The sequence below is a fragment of the Arachis stenosperma genome, chromosome 5 (assembly GCF_014773155.1).
Source record: "Arachis stenosperma cultivar V10309 chromosome 5, arast.V10309.gnm1.PFL2, whole genome shotgun sequence".
In the NCBI taxonomy this organism is placed as follows: domain Eukaryota; kingdom Viridiplantae; phylum Streptophyta; class Magnoliopsida; order Fabales; family Fabaceae; genus Arachis; species Arachis stenosperma.
Genome location: NC_080381.1, coordinates 98,189,860 through 98,214,340, shown reverse-complemented (window position 1 = coordinate 98,214,340; position 24,481 = coordinate 98,189,860). Strand labels below are relative to the sequence as shown.

The following is a 24,481-nucleotide window of genomic DNA, read 5'->3' as shown; positions in this document are numbered from 1 at the left end:
CAACTCCGGATCATGACGTTTTTCTGGCGTTTAACTCCAGACAGCAGCATGTACTTGGCGTTCAACGCCAAGTTACGTTGTCAATTTCCGAATAAAGTATGGACTATTATTGTTGGAAAGCCTTGGATGTCTACTTTCCAACGCCGTTGAGAGCGCGCCAATTGGAGTTCTGTAGCTCCAGAAAATCCATTTCGAGTGCAGGGAAGTCAGAATCCAACAGCATCAGCAGTCCTTTTGTCAGCCTTTTTCAGAGTTTTGCTCAAATCCCTCAATTTCAGTCAGAATTTACCTGAAATCACAGAAAAACACACAAACTCATAGTAAAGTCCAGAAATGTGAATTTAACATAAAAACTAATGAAAACATCCCTAAAAGTAGCTTGAAATTACTAAAAACTACCTAAAAACAATGCCAAAAAGCGTATAAATTATCCGCTCATCACCTGCCATTGGAGCAAACAACTTTGAGCTTAAGCCTCAATTAGTTTCTCTAATGCAACAGAATTGCAAGTTCCATGGACTTCCACTGGAAGATCCTCATCAGTTTTTGGCTGAGTTCTTGCAAATCTGTGACACTGTCAAGACTAATGGGGTTGACCCTGAAGTCTACAGACTTATGCTATTCCCTTTTGCTGTAAGACACAGATCTAGGACATGGTTGGACTCACAACCTAAAGAAAGCCTGGACTCATGGGAAAAGCTAGTCAATGCCTTCTTGGCAAAGTTCTTTCCACCTCAAAAATTGAGTAAGCTTAGAGTGGAAGTCCAAACCTTTAGACAAAAGGATGGAGAATCCCTCTATGAAGCTTGGGAAAGATACAAACAATTGATCAGAAAATGTCCTTCTGACATGCTTTCTGAATGGAGCATCATAGGTATTTTCTATGATGGTCTCTCTGAACTATCCAAGATGACTTTGGATAGCTCTGTTGGAGGATCTCTTCATTTGAAGAAGACACCTACAGAAGCTCAAGAGCTGATTGAAATGGTTGCAAATAACCAATTCATGTACACTTCTGAAAGGAATCCTGTGAACAATGGGACTAATCAGAAGAAAGGAGTTCTTGAGATTGATGCTCTGAATGCCATTCTGGCTCAGAACAAGATATTGACTCAACAAGTCAACTTGATTTCTCAAAGTCTGTCTGGAATGCAAAATGCACCAAGCAGTACTAAGGATGCTTCATCTGAAGAAGAAGCATATGATCCTGAGAACCCTTCAATGGAAGAGGTGAATTACCTAGGAGAACCCTATGGAAACACCTATAATTCTTCATGGAGAAATCATCCAAATTTCTCATGGAAGAATCAAGAGAGACCTCAACAAGGTTTCAATAACAATAATGGTGGAAGAAATAGGTTTAGCAATGGCAAGCCTTTTCCATCATCTTCTCAGCAACAGACAGAGAATTCTAAGCAGAACCCTTCTGACTTAGCAACCATGGTCTCTGATCTAATCTAAACCACTCAAAGTTTCATGAATGAAACAAGGTCCTCCATTAGAAACTTGGAGGCACAAGTGGGACAGCTGAGCAAGAAAATTACTGAACTCCCTCCTAGTACTCTTCCAAGCAATACAGAAGAAAATCCAAAAGGAGAGTGCAAGGCCATCAACATGGCCGAATTTGGAGAGGAAGGAGAGGAAGTGAACGCCACTGAGGAAGACCTCAGTGGGCATGCACTGACCTCCATTGAGTTCCCCAATGAGGAACCATGGGAATCTGAAGCTCAAAATGAGACCATAGAGATTCCATTGGACTTACTTCTGCCATTCATGAGCTCTGATGAGTATTCTTCCTCTGAAGAGGATGAGTATGTCACTGAAGAGCAAGTTGCTAAATACCTTGGAGCAATCATAAAGCTAAATAACAAGTTATTTGGAAATGAGACTTGGGAGGATGAACCCCCTTTGCTCACCAAAGAACTGGATGACTTGTCTAGGCAGAAATTACCTCAAAAGAGACAAGATCCTGGGAAGTTTTCAATACCTTGTACCATAGGCACCATGACCTTCAAGAAGGCTCTGTGTGACTTAGGGTCAAGTGTAAACCTCATGCCTCTCTCTGTAATGGAGAAACTAGGGATCTTTGAGGTGCAAGCTGCAAGAATCTCATTAAAGATGGCAGACAACTCAAGAAAACAAGCTCATGGACTTGTAGAGGATGTTTTGGTGAAGATTGAAGACCATTACATCCCTGCTGATTTCATAATCCTAGAGACTGGGAAGTGCATGGATGAAACCATCATCCTTGGCAGACCCATCCTAGCCACAGCAAAGGCTGTGATTGATGTTGATAGAGGCGAACTGATCATTCAAGTGAATGAAGAATCCTTTGTGTTTAAGGCTCAAGGATATTCCTCTGTCACCATGGAGAGGAAGCATGAAGAGCTTCTCTCAAATCAGAGTCAAACAGAGCCCCCACAGTCAAACTCTAAGTTTGGTGTTGGGAGGTTCCAACATTGCTCTGAGCATTTGTGAGGCTCCATGAGAGCCCACTGTCAAGCTACTGACATTAAAGAAGCGCTTGTTGGGAGGCAACCTAATGTTGTATTTTATCTATTTTCTTTTGTTATTTTATGTTTTCTGTAGGTTGATGATCATGAGAAGTCACAAAATCAATTGAAAAAGCAAAAACAGAATGAAAAACAGGAAGAAAAACAGCACACCCTGGAGGAAGAACCCACTGGCGTTTAAACGCCAGTGAGGCTAGCAGATGGGCGTTTAACGCCCAGTCTGGCACTATTCTGGGCGTTTAACGCCAGAAAGGGGCACCAGACTGGCGTTAAACGCCAGGAAAGGGCAAGAACCTGGCGTTAAACGCCAGAAATGGGCACCAGCCCGGTGTTTAACGCCAGAATTGGCTCAAAACGTGATTTTGCTTGCCATTTGGTGCAGGGATGACTTTTCCTTGACACCTCAGGATCTGTGGACCCCACAGGACCCCCACCTACCCCACCACCCTCTCTCTTCTTCTTCACCCATTCACCAATCACCTCAACACCTCTCCCCCAAAAACCCTTCACCTATCCAATCCCATTTTTCTCTTCACCACTCACATCACTCCTTCATTTTCACACACCCTAAACACTACTTCTTTCCCCTTTGGCCGAACCACAAGCCACCTCTATCTCCTCTATTTCTTCTTCTTCTACTCTCTTCTTTCTTCTTTTACTCGAGGACGAGCAGACCTTTTAAGTTTGGTGTGGTAAAAGCATTGCTTTTTTGTTTTTCCATAACCATTTATGGCATCCAAGGCCGGAGAAACCTCTAGAAAGAGGAAAGGAAAGGCAAAAGCTTCCACCTCCGAGTCATGGGAGATGGAGAAATTCATCTCAAGGGTGCATCAAGACCACTTCTATGAAGTTGTGGCCATGAAGAAGGTGATCCCTGAGATCCCTTTCAAACTCAAAAAGGGTCAACTTTGATCAAAGGTTGGACCAAGTCCTCACAGACATTTGTGAAGAGGGCACTCAATGGAAGAGAGATTCAAGAGGAAAGCCGGTTCAACTGAGAAGGCATGACCTCAAGCCCATTACTAAGAAAATGATGGAGCAAACAAGAGACCCCTCTCATCATGAGATCCCTGAGATGCCTCAAGGGATGCACTTTCCTCCACAAGACTATTGGGAGCAACTGAACACCTCCCTAGGAGAATTGAGTTCCAACATGGGACAACTAAGGGTGGAGCACCAAGAACATTCCATCCTCCTCCATGAAATTAGAGAAGATCAAAGAATCATGAGAGAGGAGCAACAAAGACAAGGAAGAAACATTGAGGAGCTCAAGCACTCCATAAGATCTTCAAGAGGAAGAACAAGCCGCCATCACTAAGGTGGACCCGTTCTTTAATCTCCTTGTTCTTTATTTTCTTGTTTTTCGAAAATTTATGCTTATGTTTATCCATGTTTGTGTCTTATGATCATTAGTGTCTTAGTGTCTATGCCTTAAAGTTATGAATGTCCTATGAATCCATCACCTTTCTTAAATGAAAACTGTTTTAATCACAAAAGAACAAGAAGTACAGGATTTCGAATTCATCTTTAAAACTAGCTTAATTAGCTTGATGTGGTGACAATACTTTTTGTTTTCTGAATGTATGCTTAAACAGTGCATATGTCTTTTGAATTTGTTGTTCATGAATGTTAAAATTGTTGGCTCTTGAAAGAATGATGAAAAAGGAGACATGTTACTGAGGATCTGAAAAATTATACAAATGATTCTTGAAGCAAGAAAAAGCAGTGAATAAAAAAAAAAAGAGGAAGCGAAAAAAAAAAACGAAAAAAGGAGAAAGAGAAAAAGAAAGAAAAAGAAAGAAATAAAGTTGTGATCCAAGGCAAAAAGAGTGTGCTTAAGAACCCTGGACACCTCTAATTGGGGACTCTAGCAAAGCTGAGTCACAATCTGAAAAGGTTCACCCAATTATGTGTCTGTGGCATGTATGTATCCGGTGGTAATACTGGAAGACAGAGTGCTTTGGGCCACAGCCAAGACTCAATAAGTAGCTGTGTTCAAGAATCATCATACTTAACTAGGAGAATCAATAACACTATCTGGATTCTGAGTTCCTAAAGAAGCCAATCATTCTGAATTTCAAAGGATAAAGTGAGATGCCAAAACTGTTCGGAGGCAAAAAGCTACTAGTCCCGCTCATCTAATTTGGAGCTAAGTTTCATTGATAATTTGGAGTCTATAGTATATTCTCTTCTTTTTATCTTATTTGATTTTCAGTTGCTTGAGGACAAGCAACAATTTAAGTTTGGTGTTGTGATGAGCGGATAATTTATACGCTTTTTGGCATTGTTTTTAGTATATTTTTAGTATGATTTAGTTAGTTTTTAGTATATTTTTATTAGTTTTTAGTTAAAATTCACTTTTCTGGACTTTACTATGAGTTTGTGTGTTTTTCTGTGATTTCAGGTATTTTCTGGCTGAAACTGAGGGACCTGAGCAAAAATCTGATTCAGAGACTGAAAAGGACTGCAGATGCTGTTGGATTCTGACCTCCCTGCACTCGAAGTGGATTTTCTGGAGCTACAGAAGCCCAATTGGCGCGCTCTCAACGGCGTTGGAAAGTAGACATCCTGGGCTTTCCAGCAATATATAATAGTCCATACTTTGCCCAAGATTTGATGGCCCAAACCGGCGTTCAAAGTCACCTTCAGAAATTCCAGCGTTAAACGCCGGAACTGGCACCAAAATGGGAGTTAAACCCCCAAACTGGCATAAAAGCTGGCGTTTAACTCCAAGAAGAGTCTCTACACGAAAATGCTTCATTGCTCAGCCCAAGCACACACCAAGTGGGCCCGGAAGTGGATTTTTATGTCATTTACTCATCTTTGTAAACCTTAGGCTACTAGTTTTCTATAAGTAGGACCTTTTACTATTGTATTTTTATCTTGGTTCTTCTGGTTCCCTCTCTGGGGCCGAAACCAATGATCACTGATGTGTGGAAAATGATCCAACACAAAACTCACCGGCAAGTGTACCGGGTCGCATCAAGTAATAATAACTCACATGAGTGAGGTCGATCCCACAGGGATTGAAGGATTGAGCAATTTTAGTTTAGTGGGTGATTTAGTCAAGCGAATCAAGTTTTGGTTGAGTGATTTGTGTTTAACAAGAAGTAAATGACAGTAAATGTAAAGGGGGGAGGGAGAAGTGCAGTAAATTAAAGAACAGGAAAGTAAATTTGCAGAAACTTAAAGAACAAGAAAATAAATGACTGAAACTTAAAGTGCAAGAAACTTAAATTGCAGTAACTTAAATGGCAAGAAAGATAAATGGCTTGAATATAAAAGGACTTTGAGGACTGGGATTGCAGAATCTAAACCAAGAGAAAGTAAATGGCAACAATTAAGAGAGCAAAAATTGAATCAGAAACAATAAGCATTCAAACAGAAAGGAAATAAAATGCAGCAAGGTTCACAGAAGAACCCAAAGTGAATTTTGATCTCAGGACTCAAGAGCTTAGGTAGCAGAGCCTAAAACTCAATTTCCTTCCCAGATCTGAGTTGTCAAAGCAATTGACAGAAAATTTAAAGAAGAAGCAATAGAAGAACAGAAATTAAATTGAATTATGCAGAAAACAAATTGAAAAGAGTTTGAATGGGAATTGAGACAGAATTTCCTCAATTTCACACACCCAAAACTCAGAAACAGAAGATTAGAAGTGCTCAGGCAAGAATGAGGAAGAAGAGAGATCAATTCTCCTCCCCAATTCTCAGAATTCTCAGTAAAGTTCCCAAGAAAATATTCAAAAGCTCAAAAATAAAAGTGAAAATTCAAAGCTCAAAGCAAAAGTCTAAAAAGGTTCAAAAGTTGTTAAAGGGTTCCTAATTACATCAAACTAGCTTCTATTTATACACTTTCTATTCTTGGTTATTGGGATTTGGATGGGCTTTTGATTTGGTGAAGAAATGAATTCAAATGGATTTTTAATTTGAATTTTTGGCCCATTAAAAGTCACTCCCAGGAGGCTGCCCTGCCCTTGTGGAGGGCAGGGCAGAAAAATGAAGCTTGGTGCGAGAATTGGTGCGGCCTTGGTGCGAGTTGGTGCGGCCTTGGTGCTGCCAGGGACGCAAAACGCTGCCCTGCCCGCGCCAAGGGCAGGGCAGGAAGAGTTTGATGCACCAGAATTGTGGAGTGCGCGCATTGGTGCTGCCAGGGGAGGAAATTGGTGCGCCAGGATCGAAATTGGTGCGTGCATGGTGCTGCCACACACACGATGCTGCCCTGCTCGCGCCAAGGGCAGGGCAATATTCCTTTCTTCACATCCCGTGTTCGAATCACGGAGGAGGCAAACACGCTACATTTTTTCTTGGCTTCTTGGCACGGTAGTGGACCTTAGTGCCTAGCTTCCTCATGGTTCCTTGTTCGATCCTTCCAGCATGCATGGGTGACAATTTTCCTTTGAATTTCTTCCTTGGAGAGCCCGATTCTGCCCTCCCCAAGGGCAGGGCAAGGTTCTCTTCCTCTTGGTTCCAAGGCACATTTTGTGCTCTGCCCTTGGAGTGGGCAGGGCAGAGTTGCCTCATCTTGCTTGGTCACCTTGTGTTGCCCTCCTAGAGGGCATTGTGCCCTTGTGGAGGGCAATGTTGCCTCCCCCTTGCAATGCGGCACGCTTCTCCTCCCTTAAACCACGCTTCTTCTTCCTTGTGCTACACTTTTTAGGCTACGCTTTTCCTTTTCTTTTCTTTTCTTCACCTACAATAAACCAAAACAACAATCCAAGTATCACTAAATTCAAGAGGCTTATAAATCAATTAAAATTCAATTAAAATTAGCTTAAACCTCATGGATTATCATTAATTTCATGGTGGTTGCTTGATTTAAAGAAGTTATGCATTTTCACTCCAAATCACTTACTTAGGATACAAGAAAGTGCATAAATGCTAACAAAACAAGTGAAATTAGCTTGAAAAATGGGTATATGATGACTTGTCATCACAACACCAAACTTAAATCTTGCTTGTCCCCAAGCAAGCATCAAAACTAAGAGAAATTGGAATGAATAAGAAAAGGATACTTATCCTTATTGTGCAGATAGCAGAACTTGATCTATGGGGCATTTATGCAGACAATGACAACTCAAGTTATTATTCCTGTTACATAATATACATTTTGCATGAAAGGTTTGCTAAACTTGCTGTTATAAGACTCACTTTTTACTCACTCCCTTGCTAACTTTTCTTTGCTTACAATGCTTAACAAGCTTATTATTCTTTTTGAAGGTTTGGTATCAAATGTTGCAGCATAGCCTTTGGCTTTATTTTCTTTTCTTTTGCTCAACATCTTTCCACCTAAGACACATGGCTCACTAATTCTTCCTAGGATCATTGATGCCCAGCATCTCTTTGGATAACTAAATGTTTTGTATCTAAGTTGCTCTTTATTGTGGATTTTCAATTGGCCATCCCAAATCAGTTGATCTAAGTGACCGGGTTTTAAAATACCCCTTAGAATTTACTCATCCAAGCAGATCTTAGTACAAGAACACCACAGGCATATGTCCTAAGGTCCAAGCTATTGGTGTCCAACCTTTATTCTTTGTTTTCTTTGCCACTTTGGCTTTTCCTTTCTTCCTTTTCTTTCTGTTTTTGTTACCAAGGGCTTTTTCATTATTGATAAGAGTCTTTGTAGCAGCAAGTTAACTCACACTTGAATGAGAATGATATTATGCAACAATTATTTCATGAGTTATACATTTAATCAAACACATGTACCACCACCAACTTCCATTCATACTTATGCAACATTGGATATTTCACTTTTCAATTCAAACCAAACTCTTTTATTTAAGCATATGGGAAACAAAACAATTTTCAAGCTAAGTGATGGATAGCAAGCATTGTGCAGACTTAGCATTTTGACAAGCAATTTCACTTGCAGCAAGATAAACACTTTAGCAAGATAGATAATGGCTTCCAGATTCAAAACATTTCATAGCAGCAAGGATTAAGTTTAGATACAACCTTTGAAGTTGCAGCCCTTTGATTTTTCTTCCTGTTGTGTTCTCTTTGAGTTAAGATGCATAATGTCTTCAATTGTTGACTCATGTTCTGCATAATCCTCAAAGTTGCTTGCTTCTCAAGCCTTTAGTTATATGGTTAGTAAGCATATACTGAGTATCGCTCTTGGATTTGTTTTGGTGTGTGAACACCAAACTTAATTGTTTTGCCACTGTCTCAGATGCAAAAAGTTAACCATATTTGAAACCATGTATCCTTGCTAAAGGTTAATGAAATTAGAGCTAGAAAATAATTCAACAGTTGAATAATGTGTTTGATTGCTTGGAGCTAGAATCATGCAAGAGGTGAGAATGTGTTTTTAAATGATATTTTTGGTGGAACACCAAACTTAGAAGTTTTCATTCTCCCTCAAATTGTTTTGGTGTGCAACACCAAACTTAGCTCCTTGCAATGCATACCAATTATTCAACATTTTTATTGAAAAGCTATGAAAAAAGAAAACTACCTCAGGTTGGGTTGCCTCCCAACAAGCGCTCTTTTATTGTCACTAGCTTGACATCTTCTGTTCTACTGATCATGGGGGTTGAAAATCACAGTGTCTTAGCTTGTCTCCTCTCACTGTCAACTTTCTCTGTGTGCTTTGATGCTCAATTTCCATATGCTCAAGAGAAAGTATTTGGTTGACAGTGTAATAATCTTCTGCTCCTTGTTGTTGATATACTAGTTGCACTTTATCACCTTTAGAAAATCCTTCAGTTGGGATTTTCTTGTTCTTCCACCCTTTGTGAGCCTTTTTCTTATTCTTCACCTTTTTCTTGCTTGTTGATCTTCCTTTCTTGACAGTTACTTGAGTTGTGATGCCTTCCTTCTTGCTGATCACCCCTGCTTCCTTGTGAATTCCTTTTTCTTCTTGCATCTGTTTGTTTTTCTGTTCCACTTGCTTTTCAGTTGATTGCTTTGGAAGGAGATCATCACTCATTTTGCTTGTTTCTTCATCCTTTTGTAATTCTGGGAAGACTTTCAGGATGATGCTCTCCTCATGCATCCTGAGGGTTAACTCTCCTTGCTCTATGTCCACAATGGCTCTAGCAGTGGCCAAAAATGGTCGACCAAGTATTATGGAGTCACTTTCATTTTCTGAAGAATCCAGGACCACAAAATCTGCAGGGTAAATGAACTTGTCAACCTTAACTAAAAGGTTTTCAATTAGTCCTTTAGGATATACCACTGATTGGTCCACTAACTCCAAGGACATCTGTGTTGGTTTCACCTCCTCTATACCAAGCTTTTTCACTAGAGAATATGGGATTAGATTTATGCTTGCTCCTAGATCGCACATCCCTTTGTTAATGAACAGGTTTCCAATGGTGCATGGTAAGAAGAAACCTCCAGGGTCTTCAAGCTTGGGAGGGAGTCCCTTTTTGATGAGTGCACTACATTCTTCACTGAGCATTACAGTCTCCTTTTCATTCCACTGTCTCTTCTTGTTAATGAGCTCCTTTAGAAACTTGGCATACAAAGGCATTTGTTCCAATGCCTCAGCCAGAGGTATGTTGATTTCCAACTTCTTAAAAGTCTCAAGAAATTTGTGGAAATGCTGATCCTTTGTTTCCTTGTGAAATCTCTGTGGATAAGGCAGTGGTGGTGTTGAGCTTTTCTCCACTTGATGTTGTTTTGGAATTGGTTCCTTCAAGATCTTCTTTCCTTTCTTCAAATTCTGTGGCTTATTGTCTTCCTCTGTGAGTTTTTCTGGAGCATTCTTGCTTATCATATCCTTGTTGATGGCTTCATCATTCTTAGTTGGCTCAGTGTCATTCTCCATAAGCTTCTTTGTTGCTCCTTGGCTACCATCCACTAACACTTTTCCGCTTCTTAGTTGCACGACCTTGCATTCTTCCTTTGGGTTAGGAATGGTGTCACTAGGTAGTGAACTTGATGGTTTTTCAACAGAAATCTTCTTGGAGATTTGTCCAATCTGCCTCTCTAGGTTCTTCATGGAGGCTTCTTGATTCTTGGTTGTCAATTCTTGGTTCTTCATCAGTTTCTCCATGAGCAGCTCTAGATTGGTGATTCTTTGTGAGTCTTGTGAGATGGGTTGATTTTAGGGTGTTGATGGATGAAGATAAGTGTTTTGGTTAGTTGGGTGGTTATTGGGTGGGTATTGGTTAGAATTTGGGTAGTTGTTTTGTGGTTTTCTGTATGTGTTTTGGTTAGTGTTTGGCTGGGGGTTATGGTTTGTGTTTTTCCAATTGTTCTGGCCTGTGTTTCTTTGCCATGGTTGTTGGTTTTGATTATGGTTGTCTCCCCATCTGAGGTTGGGATGGTTCTTCCAAGATGGATTGTAGGTATCTCCATAAACTTCGTTTGCTCCCGGATTTTGGTTGTGCATGTATTGGACTTGCTCTTGTTGTTGCTCCTCTTGAGTTTCTTCACTTTGCACCCAAGTAGTTGGAGGTTGGCTTGTGGTGCTCACTGCTGCCACTTGCAAGCCATCAATTCTCTTAGCCATTTGCTCAAATTGTTGTTGAATCTGCTGCTGCATCATCTTGTTCTGAGCTAGAATTGAATCAACTCCTTCCAACTCCATTACTCCTCTTCTTTGTGATGGTTGGCGTTGTCTTTGATGAGCAAAGAAATATTGGTTGTTGGCCACCATATCAATGAGGTTTCGAGCTTCCTCTGTGGTTTTCATGAGCTGTAAAGAGCCTCCAGCAGAGTGGTCAAGAGCTTCTTGAGCTTTAAGAGTGAATCCCTCATAAAAGTTCTGTAACTTGTCCCACTCAGTGAACATCTCTGGTGGACATTTCCTCAATAAAGCCTTATATCTTTCCCATGCTTCATATAAGTTCTCGGCCTCCAATTGAGTGAATGTTTGAACCTCAGTCTTCAACCTTAGAATTCTTTGAGGGGGATAAAACTTGGCAAGAAACTTGCTCACCAAGTCATCCCAGTTGTTGATGCTTTCTTTTGGAAAGGTCTCTAGCCATTGAGTGGCTTTATCTCTGAGAGAGAATGGGAAGAGCAGCAACTTATAGCTATCAGGAGGTACACCATTGGTTTTCACTGTATCACAGATTCTCAAGAAAGTAGACAGATGTTGATTTGGATCCTCCAAAGGCCCTCCTCCAAAAGAACAATTGTTTTGAACCAGAGTGATGAGTTGTGGCTTGAGTTCAAAATTGTTTGCATTGACATTGGGAGGAAGAATGCTACTCCCACAATGCCTTGCATTTGCAAATGTGTATGAAGCCAAGACTCTTCTCTGTTGTTGATTATTGTTGGCTCCTTCTCCTGGTTGATTGGTATCTCCTTCCATGTCTTGGAATTCCTCCTCAGATTCTTCTTCTCCAACAATGTTCTTCCCTCTTTCAGCTCTTCTTATTCTCCGAAGAGTCCTTTGATCAATTTCAGAGATAATAGGGGAAGATCTTCCTATACCTGACATACAAACACACAACAATAAACACACAGACCCAGAAAATTAATAAAACTTCAATCTATTGCTAGAATGAGGTTTTAGTTAGTTTAAGCAAAAATTCAAACAGTTAGTGTGTTAGTAAGAATTAGAATAACAGAAAAGAAAGAGTGCTTAATCTAGACCTCCACTTCACTTAATCATTGTCAATCTATTTCAATCCCCGGCAACGGCGCCAAAAACTTGATGTGTGGAAAATGATCCAACACAAAACTCACCGGCAAGTGTACCGAGTCGCATCAAGTAATAATAACTCACATGAGTGAGGTCGATCCCACAGGGATTGAAGGATTGAGCAATTTTAGTTTAGTGGGTGATTTAGTCAAGCGAATCAAGTTTTGGTTGAGTGATTTGTGTTTAACAAGAAGTAAATGACAGTAAATGTAAAGGGGGGAGGGAGAAGTGCAGTAAATTAAAGAACAGGAAAGTAAATTTGCAGAAACTTAAAGAATAAGAAAATAAATGACTGAAACTTAAAGTGCAAGAAACTTAAATTGCAGTAACTTAAATGGCAAGAAAGATAAATGGCTTGAATATAAAAGGAGTTTGAGGACTGGGATTGCAGAATCTAAACCAAGAGAAAGTAAATGGCAACAATTAAGAGAGCAAAAATTGAATCAGAAACAATAAGCATTCAAACAGAAAGGAAATAAAATGCAGCAAGGTTCACAGAAGAACCCAAAGTGAATTTTGATCTCAGGACTCAAGAGCTTAGGTAGCAGAGCCTAAAACTCAATTTCCTTTCCAGATCTGAGTTGTCAAAGCAATTGACAGAAAATTTAAAGAAGAAGCAATAGAAGAACAGAAATTAAATTGAATTATGCAGAAAACAAATTGAAAAGAGTTTGAATGGGAATTGAGACAGAATTTCCTCAATTTCACACACCCAAAACTCAGAAACAGAAGATTAGAAGTGCTCAGGCAAGAATGAGGAAGAAGAGAGATCAATTCTCCTCCCCAATTCTCAGAATTCTCAGTAAAGTTCCCAAGAAAATATTCAAAAGCTCAAAAATAAAAGTGAAAATTCAAAGCTCAAAGCAAAAGTCTAAAAAGGTTCAAAAGTTGTTAAAGGGTTCCTAATTACATCAAACTAGCTTCTATTTATACACTTTCTATTCTTGGATATTGGGATTTGGATGGGCTTTTGATTTGGTGAAGAAATGAATTCAAATGGATTTTTAATTTGAATTTTTGGCCCATTAAAAGTCACTCCCAGGAGGCTGCCCTGCCCTTGTGGAGGGCAGGGCAGAAAAATGAAGCTTGGTGCGAGAATTGGTGCGGCCTTGGTGCGAGTTGGTGCGGCCTTGGTGCTGCCAGGGACGCAAAACGCTGCCCTGCCCGCGCCAAGGGCAGGGCAGGAAGAGTTTGATGCGCCAGAATTGTGGAGTGCGCGCGTTGGTGCTGCCAGGGGAGGAAATTGGTGCACCAGGATCGAAATTGGTGCGTGCATGGTGCTGCCACACACACGATGCTGCCCTGCCCGCGCCAAGGGCAGGGCAATATTCCTTTCTTCACATCCCGTGTTCGAATCACGGAGGAGGCAAACACGCTACATTTTTTCTTGGCTTCTTGGCACGGTAGTGGACCTTAGTGCCTAGCTTCCTCATGGTTCCTTGTTCGATCCTTCTAGCATGCATGGGTGACAATTTTCCTTTGAATTTCTTCCTTGGAGAGCCCGATTCTGCCCTCCCCAAGGGCAGGGCAAGGTTCTCTTCCTCTTGGTTCCAAGGCACATTTTGTGCTCTGCCCTTGGAGTGGGCAGGGCAGAGTTGCCTCATCTTGCTTGGTCACCTTGTGTTGCCCTCCTAGAGGGCATTGTGCCCTTGTGGAGGGCAATGTTGCCTCCCCCTTGCAATGCGGCACGCTTCTCCTCCCTTAAACCACGCTTCTTCTTCCTTGTGCTACACTTTTTAGGCTACGCTTTTCCTTTTCTTTTCTTTTCTTCACCTACAATAAACCAAAACAACAATCCAAGTATCACTAAATTCAAGAGGCTTATAAATCAATTAAAATTCAATTAAAATTAGCTTAAACCTCATGGATTATCATTAATTTCATGGTGGTTGCTTGATTTAAAGAAGTTATGCATTTTCACTCCAAATCACTTACTTAGGATACAAGAAAGTGCATAAATGCTAACAAAACAAGTGAAATTAGCTTGAAAAATGGGTATATGATGACTTGTCATCAATCACTCTTGTTCTTATGTATTTTCAACGGTGGAGTTTCTACACACCATAGATTAAGGTGTGGAGCTCTGCTGTACCTCGAGTATTAATGCAATTACTATTGTTCTTCTATTCAATTCCGCTTGTTCTTTGTCCAAGATATCACTTGTTCTTCAACTTGATGAATGTGATGATCCGTGACACTCATCATCATTCTCACCTATGAACGTGTGACTGACAACCACCTCCGTTCTACCTTAGATTGGGTGAATATCTCTTGGATTCCTGATACACGATGCATGGTTGATCGCCTGACAACCGAGTGCTCGCCTCACAACTGAGCCAGCCATTCCGTGAGATCAGAGTCTTCGTGGTATAGGCTAGAACTGATGGCGGCATTCAAGAGAATCCGGATGGTCTAACTCTTGTCTGTGGTATTCTGAGTAGGATTCAATGATTGAATGACTGTGACGTGCTTCAAACTCCTAGCAGGCGGGGCGTTAGTGACAGACGCAAAAGAATCACTGGATTCTATTCCGGCCTGACCGAGAACCGACAGAAGATTAGCCATGCTGTGACAGAGCATAGGAACATTTTCACTGAGAGGATGGGAGGTAGCCACTGACAACGGTGAAACCCTTGCATAAGCTTGCCATGGAAAGGAGTAAGAAGGATTGGATGAAGACAGTAGGAAAGCAGAGAGACGGAAGAGAAGGCATCTTCATACGCTTATCTGAAGCTCTCACCAATGACATACATAAGTACCTATATCTTTATCTTTATGTTTTATTCATCATCTATACCCATTTGAGTCTGCCTGACTAAGATTTACAAGGTGACCATAGCTTGCTTCATACCAACAATCTCCGTGGGATCGACCCTTACTCGCGTAAAGTTTATTACTTGGACGACCCAGTGCACTTGCTGGTTAGTTGTGCGAAGTTGTAGTGATCACAATTTCGCGCACCAATAAGATAAAGACTTAGTTTTTGAATTTGAATTTTAGGTAAACCTAGGATATAAATAAATGAAGATTATTCACAAAGAGGGCATATACAGAGAAGATCTTCGGATCTCACATCTAGTTTTTTCGGCATAGTTTCATTGTTGTTTTCCATCCACATGAGCAAACAATTCCTCCGTCAAAGAGTTAAGACCTTTGTTTATGTTTCTATGGATTATTAATCTAAGTTTGATTTTATTTTAAAGTATTGCATTGATATGCTTCATGATTGAGTGTTTTGTTCTTCATTCCTAAAGGATTAGTAGTGTCCACAGGCACTACAAAAAAATGTTGAGTACCGTCGCATGAAAATAAATTTGAAAGATCACTTGAGTTATTTTTTGAAAATATTTTAGTAGTCTAATATATATTTTAAATTTTTTGTTAAATAAGAGAGTTCAGAGTGTTTAAGTATCTTATGAGCAAGTTAGCACAAACTCCACAAATACATACATATTTGATTATTTAGAAACAATCACCCAAGGTCTTTCATGTGGATACTATTCATATAGGTGTCATATCATTTTATAATATATTGTTTCAGTGGAAATGTGTATTTGGATGCTCATATGGTTTAGACAAATTTGCAAAAATAGATATTTTTGCAGAAATAAAATATTTACTTTTGTTTTCACTCTGACTCGTAATATCATAAAGTTTCGTAAAGTTGGACCAGTAGAAAATATAGTTGCACGAGATCATTTTTGTATGTAATTTATGAATTTTCACATCCAAATTTGAGCTATGTCGTCAAGTATATTAGTATGGTGATTATCATGGTTTTCTCGCGAACTAACATGATAAAAGTTGCGCTAATTTCATAATTGGTATATGAGACAGACCAGATTGTTAAAGTAATCAAGAAATAGCATTCAGATGCGTGTATAAAGTTTATAAGATGTGATTATCTCCGAACAATATATATGTGTAGTCCAAGTGGGGGTTAAGAAATTATTATTTTCTAATCTATTTATGGGAAATGGATTTATTAATTATAATCACAAAGTAAGTTATTTCACATTAAATGACTTATATAATGGTGATCTCATTTATTGTCATAAATGCTGAATTAAATAAATCATTATTACTTTTGATTTGGAATTAAATGAGAATAAAATCAGATATACTATTTTATTTTATCTTTAGGGTTTAATGGATGTCTGATGAGCGGATAATTTGTACGCTTTTTGGCATTGTTTTTAGTATGTTTTTAGTATCTTTTAGTTAGTTTTTAGTATATTTTTATTAGTTTTTAATTAAAATTCACTTTTTTGGACTTTACTATGAGTTTGTGTGTTTTTTTGTGATTTCAGGTATTTTCTGACTGAAATTGAGGGTCCTGAGCAAAAATCTGATCCAGAGACTGAAAAGGACTGCAGATGCTGTTGGATTCTGACCTCCCTGCACTCGAAGTGGATTTTCTGGAGCTACAGAAGCCCAATTGGCGCGCTCTCAACGGCATTGGAAAGTAGACATCCTGGGCTTTCCAGCAATATATAATAGTCCATACTTTGCCCAAGATTTGATGGCCCAAACTGGCGCTCAAAGTCACCTACAGAAATTCCAGCGTTAAACGCCGGAACTGGCATAAAATTTGGAGTTAAACGCCCAAACTGGCATGAAAGCTGGCGTTTAACTCCAGAAAAGGTCTCTACACGAAATTCCTTCATTGCTCAGCCCAAGCACACACCAAGTGGGCCCGGAAGTGGATTTTTTTGTCATTTACTCATTTCTGTAAACCTTAGGACACTAGTTTACTATTAATAGGATCTTTTGACATTGTATCGGTACCTTATGACCTCATGACATTTTTACACGTTTCTTGTGTACTTCCACAGCATGAGTCTCTAAACCCCATGGTTGGGGGTGAGGAGCTCTGCTGTGTCCTGATGGATTAATGCAATTACTACTGTTTCTTATTCAATCATGCTTGCTTCCATTCTAAGATATCACTTGTTCTTAACCCGGATGAATGTGATGATCTGTGACACTCATCATATTCTCAACTATGAACGTGTGACTGACAACCACCTCCGTTCTATCTTAGATTAAGTAGATATCTCTTGGATTCTTTAATCGGAATCTTCGTGGTATAAGCTAGGACTGATGGCGGCATTCAAGAGAATCCGGAAGGTCTAAACCTTGTCTGTGGTATTCTGAGTAGGATTCAATGATTGAATGACTGTGACGTGCTTCAATCTCCTGAAGGCGGGGCGTTAGTGACAGACGCAAAAGAATCACTGGATTCTATTCCGGCCTGATTGAGAACCGACAGATGAATTCCGCTATGCTGTGACAGAGCATATGCAATCGCTTTCACTGAGAGGATGGGAGGTAGCCACTGACAACGGTGAAACCCTACACACAGCTTGCCATGGAGGGAGACTTGCGTGTTTAAAGAAGAAGACAGTAGGAAAGCAGAGATTCAGAAGATGGAGCATCTCCAAACCTCAACCTATTCTCCATTACTGCAATACAAGTAACCATTTCATGTTCTTTTGCTCTTTACAATCAATCCTGATAATTTCTGATATCCTGACTATGATTTACAAGATAACCATAGCTTGCTTCAAGCCGACAATCTCCGTGGGATCGACCCTTGCTCACGCAAGGTATTACTTGGACGACCCAGTGCACTTGCTGGTTAGTTGTACGAGGTTGCAAAAGTGTGATTGCAATTTCGTGCACCAAGTTTTTGGCGCCGTTGCCGGGGATTGTTCGAGTTTGGACAACTGACGGTTTATTTTGTTGCTTAGATTAGGACTGTTTTATTTTTGTTGGTTTAGAGTCTTTTAGTTGAATCTAGTTTCATATTTTAAGTTTGGTGTCAATTGCATGCTGTTGTTTTTCTTTTGATTTTCGAATTTTTCTTGTTCTTAGTCCCTTTTTGATTCATAAAAGTTCTAAGTTTGGTGTCCTCTTGGTGTTTTTCCTTTAAAATTTTCGAAAAAATTAGTGTTTGATTTTCTAAAATTTTAAGTTTGGTGTCTTTTTGTGTTTTTCTCTTTCCTCTTTTTAAGAATCAAATCTTTTTCATAAAAATTTTTCAATCATATCTTTTTAATTGCTGTTTTCAAAATCTTTTTTTTTACTAATTGATTCAGTTCTCAATTTGCTTTGATCTCATTTTCCCTTTTGATTTTCGAAATTTTTTTTTTATTTTTTATTTCCTTTTGTTTTATTTTTTTCGGTTATTCAAAAAAAAAAATAAAATAAAAATAAACAAAATTTATCTCTTTGCAATCATTATCATTTCCCTTTTGTCCATTATGGACTTAAGTGGAATTGATCAGTCCAGAAGGACTCTGGGGTCATATGCTAACCCCATTACAGCTGCATATGGGAGTAGCATCTGCACGCCCCCCATCAAAGCAAGCAGCTTTGAGCTAAATCCTCAACTCATTATCATAGTGCAGCAAAATTGCCAGTATTCCGGTCTTCCACAGGAAGAACCTACTGAGTTTCTGGCACAGTTCTTACAAATTGCTGACACAGTACATGATAAAGAGGTAGATCAGGATGTCTACAGACTATTACTGTTTCCATTTGCTGTAAAAGATCAAGCTAAAAGGTGGTTGAATAACCAACCTACAGCAAGCATAAAGACATGGAAACAGTTGTCAGACAAATTCCTGAATCATTTTTACCCTCCAAAGAGGATGACACAGCTAAGGCTGGACATCCAAGGCTTTAAACAAGAGGATAATGAATCCCTTTACAATGCCTGGGAGAGGTATAGAGGTATGCTAAGAAAATGCCCCTCTGAAATATTTTCAGAGTGGGTACAGTTAGACATTTTCTACTATGGGCTTACAGAGAAAGCTCAGATGTCTTTAGACCACTCAGCTGATGGATCTATACACATGAGGAAGACAATTGAAGAAGCTCAAGAGCTTATAGACACTGTTGCTAGAAACCAATATTTGTACTCTAGCAATGAGTTCTCTCCAGAAGAGGAAGTCATGACAGTAGTCACTGACTCTAATCTTCAAGAACAGATAATGGAGCTTAATCAACAACTACTCCTGATGACAGAACAGTTAGCAGAATTTAAAGAGATGCTCCATGAAACTAAGGTTGCTAATAAGAGCATAGAACTACAGTTGAATCAAGCAAAATAGCAAATATCTAAACAGATAACAGAGGAGTGTCAAGCAGTTCAATTGAGGAGTGGGAAGAACTTGAATACCACTGCTCAAAAGAGCAAAAAGCCTAATAAGGAACAAATAACAGAGGACAACCAAACCACTGTTCAAAATCCCTCTGAGGACAGTAAGAGCCCAGAGAGGAATATTGGCGTTCAAACGCCAGAAAGGGAAGGAAAGTTGGCGTTAAACGCCCATTCCTTGCCCAGTTCTGGCGTTCAAACGCCAGAAAAGGGGGAAAAGTTGGCGTTAAACGCCCATTTTCCACCCAATCCTGGCGTCCAAACGCCAAGGGAAAAACAGACACCCGAGAGTGCTGACAGTAATCCCTCTAACAAGGCTTCTTCAACCACTTCTGTAGGGAATAAACCTGCAGCATCTAAGGTTGAAGAATATCAAGCCAAGATGCCTTATCCTCAGAAACTCCGCAAAGCAGAACAGGATAAGCAATTTGCCCGCTTTGCAGACTATTTAAGGACACTTGAAATAAAGATTCCGTTTGCAGAGGCACTTGAGCAAATACCTTCTTATGCTAAGTTCATGAAGGAAATCTTAAGTCATAAGAAGGATTGGAGAGAAACTGAAAAAGTGTTTCTCACTGAAGAATGCAGTGCAGTCATTCTGAAAAGCTTACCAGAAAAGCTTCAAGATCCTGGAAGCTTTCTGATACCATGCACATTAGAAGGCACTTGCACCAAGACAGCTTTATGTGATCTTGGAGCAAGCATCAATTTAATACCTGCATCCACTATCAGAAAGCTTGGGTTGATTGGAGAAGTCAAACCAACCAGGATATGCCTCCAACTTGCTGATGGCTCCATTAAACACCCATCAGGCATAATAGAGGACATGATTGTCAAGGTTGGGCCATTTGCCTTTCCAACTGACTTTGTGGTACTGGAAATGGAGGAGCACAAGAGTGCAACTCTCATCCTAGGAAGACCTTTCCTAGCAACTGGACGAACTCTCATTGATGTACAAAAGGGGGAAGTAACCTTGAGAGTCAATGAGGATGAGTTCAAGTTGAATGCTGTAAAAGCTATGCAGCATCCAGACACACCAAATGACTGCATGGGCGCTGACATTATTGACTCTCTGGTAGAAGAGATCAATATGGCTGAAAGCCTAGAATCAGAGCTTGAGGACATCTTCAAAGATGCTCAAACTGATCAGGAAGAGCCAGAGGAGGCAAAGGAATTTTCGATAATTCCTCAGGAGGAGGATAAACCTCCCAAGCCTGAACTCAAACCACTACCATCATCCCTGAAATACGCATTTCTGGGAGAGGATGAAACTTTTCCAGTGATCATAAGCTCTGCTTTAAATCCACAGGAAGAGGAAGCACTGATTAAAGTGCTAAGGACGCACAAGACAGCTCTTGGGTGGTCCATAAGTGATCTCAAGGGCATTAGCCCAGCTAGATGCATGCACAAGATCCTGTTGGAGGATAATGCCAAACCAGTGGTTCAACCACAGAGGAGGCTAAATCCAGCCATGAAGGAGGTGGTGCAGAAAGAGGTCACTAAATTACTGGAGGCTGGGATTATTTATCCTATTTCTGATAGCCCCTGGGTGAGCCCTGTCCAAGTTGTCCCCAAAAAGGGAGGCATGACAGTGGTTCATAATGAAAAAAATGAACTGGTTCCTACAAGGACAGTCACAGGGTGGCGCATGTGTATTGATTACAGAAGACTCAATACAGCCACCAGAAAGGATCATTTTCCTTTACCATTCATAGACCAAATGCTAGAAAGATTAGCTGGTCATGATTATTACTGCTTTTTGGATGGCTATTCAGGCTACAACCAAATTGCAGTAGATCCCCAGGACCAAGAGAAAACAGCATTCACTTGCCCTTCTGGCGTGTTTGCCTACAGGAGGATGCCTTTTGGTCTGTGCAATGCACCTGCAACCTTTCAGAGGTGCATGCTCTCTATCTTCTCAGATATGGTAGAGAAATTTCTGGAAGTCTTCATGGATGACTTTTCAGTATATGGAGACTCATTTAGCTCCTGTCTTAATCACCTAGCACTTGTCTTGAAAAGGTGCCAAGAGACTAACCTGGTTTTAAACTGGGAGAAATGTCATTTTATGGTGACTGAAGGAATTGTCCTTGAGCACAAAATTTCAAGCAGGGGAATAGAGGTGGATAAGGCAAAGGTAGAGGTAATTGAAAAATTACCACCACCTGCCAATGTTAAGGCAATCAGAAGCTTTCTGGGGCATGCAGGATTCTATAGAAGGTTTATCAAGGATTTTTTGAAAATTGCAAAACCTTTAAGTAACCTGCTAGCTGCTGACACGCCATTTGTGTTTGACACACAGTGTTTGCAGGCATTTGAGACCCTGAAAGCTAAGCTGATCACAGCACCAGTCATCTCTGCACCAGATTGGGCACTACCATTTGAATTAATGTGTGATGCCAGTGATCATGCCATTGGTGCAGTGTTGGGACAGAGGCATAACAAACTTCTGCATGTCATTTATTATGCTAGCCGTGTTCTAAATGATGCACAGAAGAATTACACAACCACAGAAAAAGAATTACTTGCAGTAGTCTATGCCATTGACAAGTTTAGATCCTACTTAGTGGGATCAAAGGTGATTGTGTACACTGACCATGCTGCTCTTAAATACTTACTCACAAAGCAGGATTCAAAACCCAGGCTTATAAGATGGGTGTTGCTTCTGCAAGAGTTTGATATAGAAATAAGAGACAGAAAAGGGACAGAGAACCAAATGGCTGATCATCTGTCCCGGATAGAACCAGTAGCTGGGACGTCCCTCCCTTCTACTGAGATCTCTGAGACTTTCCCAGATGAGCAACTCTTTGCCATTCAGGAAGCTCCATGGTTTGCAGCTATTGCAAACTATAAAGCTGTGAGGTTCATACCCAAAGAGTACAGTTATGTGCAGAGAAAGAAACTAATTTTATATGCCAAGTACTACCTTTGGGATGAACCATATCTCTTTAAGAGATGTGCTGACGGAGTGATCCGCAGGTGTGTACCCAGAGAAGAAGCACAAAGGATCCTATGGCACTGCCATGGATCCCAGTATGGGGGACATTTTGGAAGTGAGCGAACAGCCACTAAAGTTCTCCAGTGCGGCTTCTACTGGCCTACTCTCTATAAAGATTCCCGAGAGTTTGTGCGTAACTGTGACAGTTGCCAAAGAGCTGGTAACCTGCCTCACGGATATGCCATGCCTCAACAAGGGATATTAGAGATAGAATTGTTTGATGTATGGGGAATTGATTTCATGGGACCATTCCCACCATCATACTCAAACACTTATATTCTGGTGGCAGTGGACTATGTATCTAAGTGGGTAGAAGCAATTGCTACACCCACTAATGATACCAAGACCGTGCTGAAATTCCTCCAGAAAAATATTTTCAGCAGGTTTGGCGTTCCCAGAGTGCTAATCAGTGACGGGGGCACTCATTTCTACAACAAACAGCTATACTCTGCTATGGTTAGATATGGAATTAGCCATAAAGTGGCAACTGCATATCATCCACAGACAAATGGGCAAGCTGAAGTCTCTAACAGAGAACTAAAAAGAATCCTGGAACGGACTGTAATGGCCCGAAGAAAGGATTGGGCAAAGAGCTTGGATGATGCTCTGTGGGCATATAGAACAGCATTCAAGACTCCTATAGGAACCTCCCCATACCAACTAGTATATGGGAAGGTCTGTCATTTGCCTGTAGAACTGGAACATAAGGCCTACTGGGCAACCAGATTCCTAAACATGGATGCACAATTAGCTGGTGAGAAAAGGCTGCTCCAGCTAAATGAGCTAGAGGAGTTCAGACTCAATGCCTTTGAAAATGCAAAAATTTATAAGGAAAAGGCAAAGAAGTGGCATGACAAGAAGTTGTCAACCAGAGTCTTTGAGCCAGGACAAAAAGTTCTGCTCTTCAACTCCAGGCTCAAATTGTTTCCAGGAAAACTCAAATCCCGGTGGAGGGCTCCGTATGTGATTACAGGAGTATCACCATATGGATATGTTGAGCTTCAGGATATTGATTCTGACAAGAAGTTCATTGTTAATGGACAGAGAATCAAGCACTATCTTGAAGGAAATTTTGAGCAGGAATGCTCAAAACTGAGACTCGAGTGACTCTCAGTGAAAGTCCAGCTAAAGACAGTAAAGAAGCGCTTGCTGGGAGGCAACCCAGTCATTAGAAGGTTGTATGAATTGTTCTTACAGAGGCAAGTATCAAAAATGAAGGAATTCACAGAGTTACAGAAGGATTCAGCTCAAAAAGCAGAGAAAATGAGCTTACTGGCGAAAAAACACCAGTAAGAGGCATTTTGGGCGTTAAACGCCAGAATGGGCACTATTCTGGGCGTTTAACGCCAGTAATGGTACCATTTTGGGCGTTAAACGCCAGAATGGGCACCATTCTGGGCGTTTAACGCCAGGTGTGCAGCATCCTGGGCGTTTTGGAAAAACGCCCAGTGACAAAGGATTTCTGGCGTTTAATGCCATCCAGGGCACCTGGCTGGGCGTTAAACGCCCAAAAGGGGTAGCAAATAGGCGTTAAACACCAGAATGGGTGCCATTCTGGGCGTTTAACGCCAGAAAGGTGGGGGGACCACATTTTTGTTTTCAACTCAATTTTTTTCAAACTTTCCTCTTTTTAACCATACTCTTCTACATAAATGCACTTCAACCTTTCATCATTCACTTTCAAATCTTCACAAATCAAAACCATTCTTCAAATCTATTTCAAATTAATCCCAAATCTTCTTCAAAAACTCACCCTTTCCTCAATTTCTTTTCATATCTTCTCAAATCTCCTTTCAAATTTTTATTTTTTTCGAAATCTCTTCTCCCCTCCCTTATAAATTCACGTTTGGAACCCCCTTTACCCACACCATTCGAATTTCCTCTTTCTCTCTCTCTCTTCTTTCTTTTCTTTTGCTTGAGGACAAGCAAACCTCTAAGTTTGGTGTGCTTTTCCGTGATCACTAAGCCAAGATTCATCAATATCATGGCTCCTAAGGGAAAACAAACCAATTTAAGAGGCAAGAAAGAGAATAATCCAAAGAATCTTTGGAATCAAGAGAAGTTCTTAACCAAAGAACATGAAGACCATTATCACAAAATAATGGGTCTGAGGTCAGTGATCCCGGAAGTTAAATTTGATCTGAAAGAAGATGAATATCCGGAGATCCAAGAGCAAATTTGAAACAGAGGATGGGAAGTTC

The 24,481-nt window shown here is 40.3% G+C and overlaps 1 non-coding gene across 1 annotated transcript; it reads right to left on the bottom strand.

The window, feature by feature from the left end:
- Positions 1-747: 747 nt before the first annotated feature.
- On the bottom strand, positions 748-855 carry LOC130984786 (small nucleolar RNA R71). Its single transcript, XR_009088696.1, has one exon. It is a non-coding gene; the product is annotated as a small nucleolar RNA R71 (small nucleolar RNA).
- Positions 856-24,481: the final 23,626 nt, after the last annotated feature.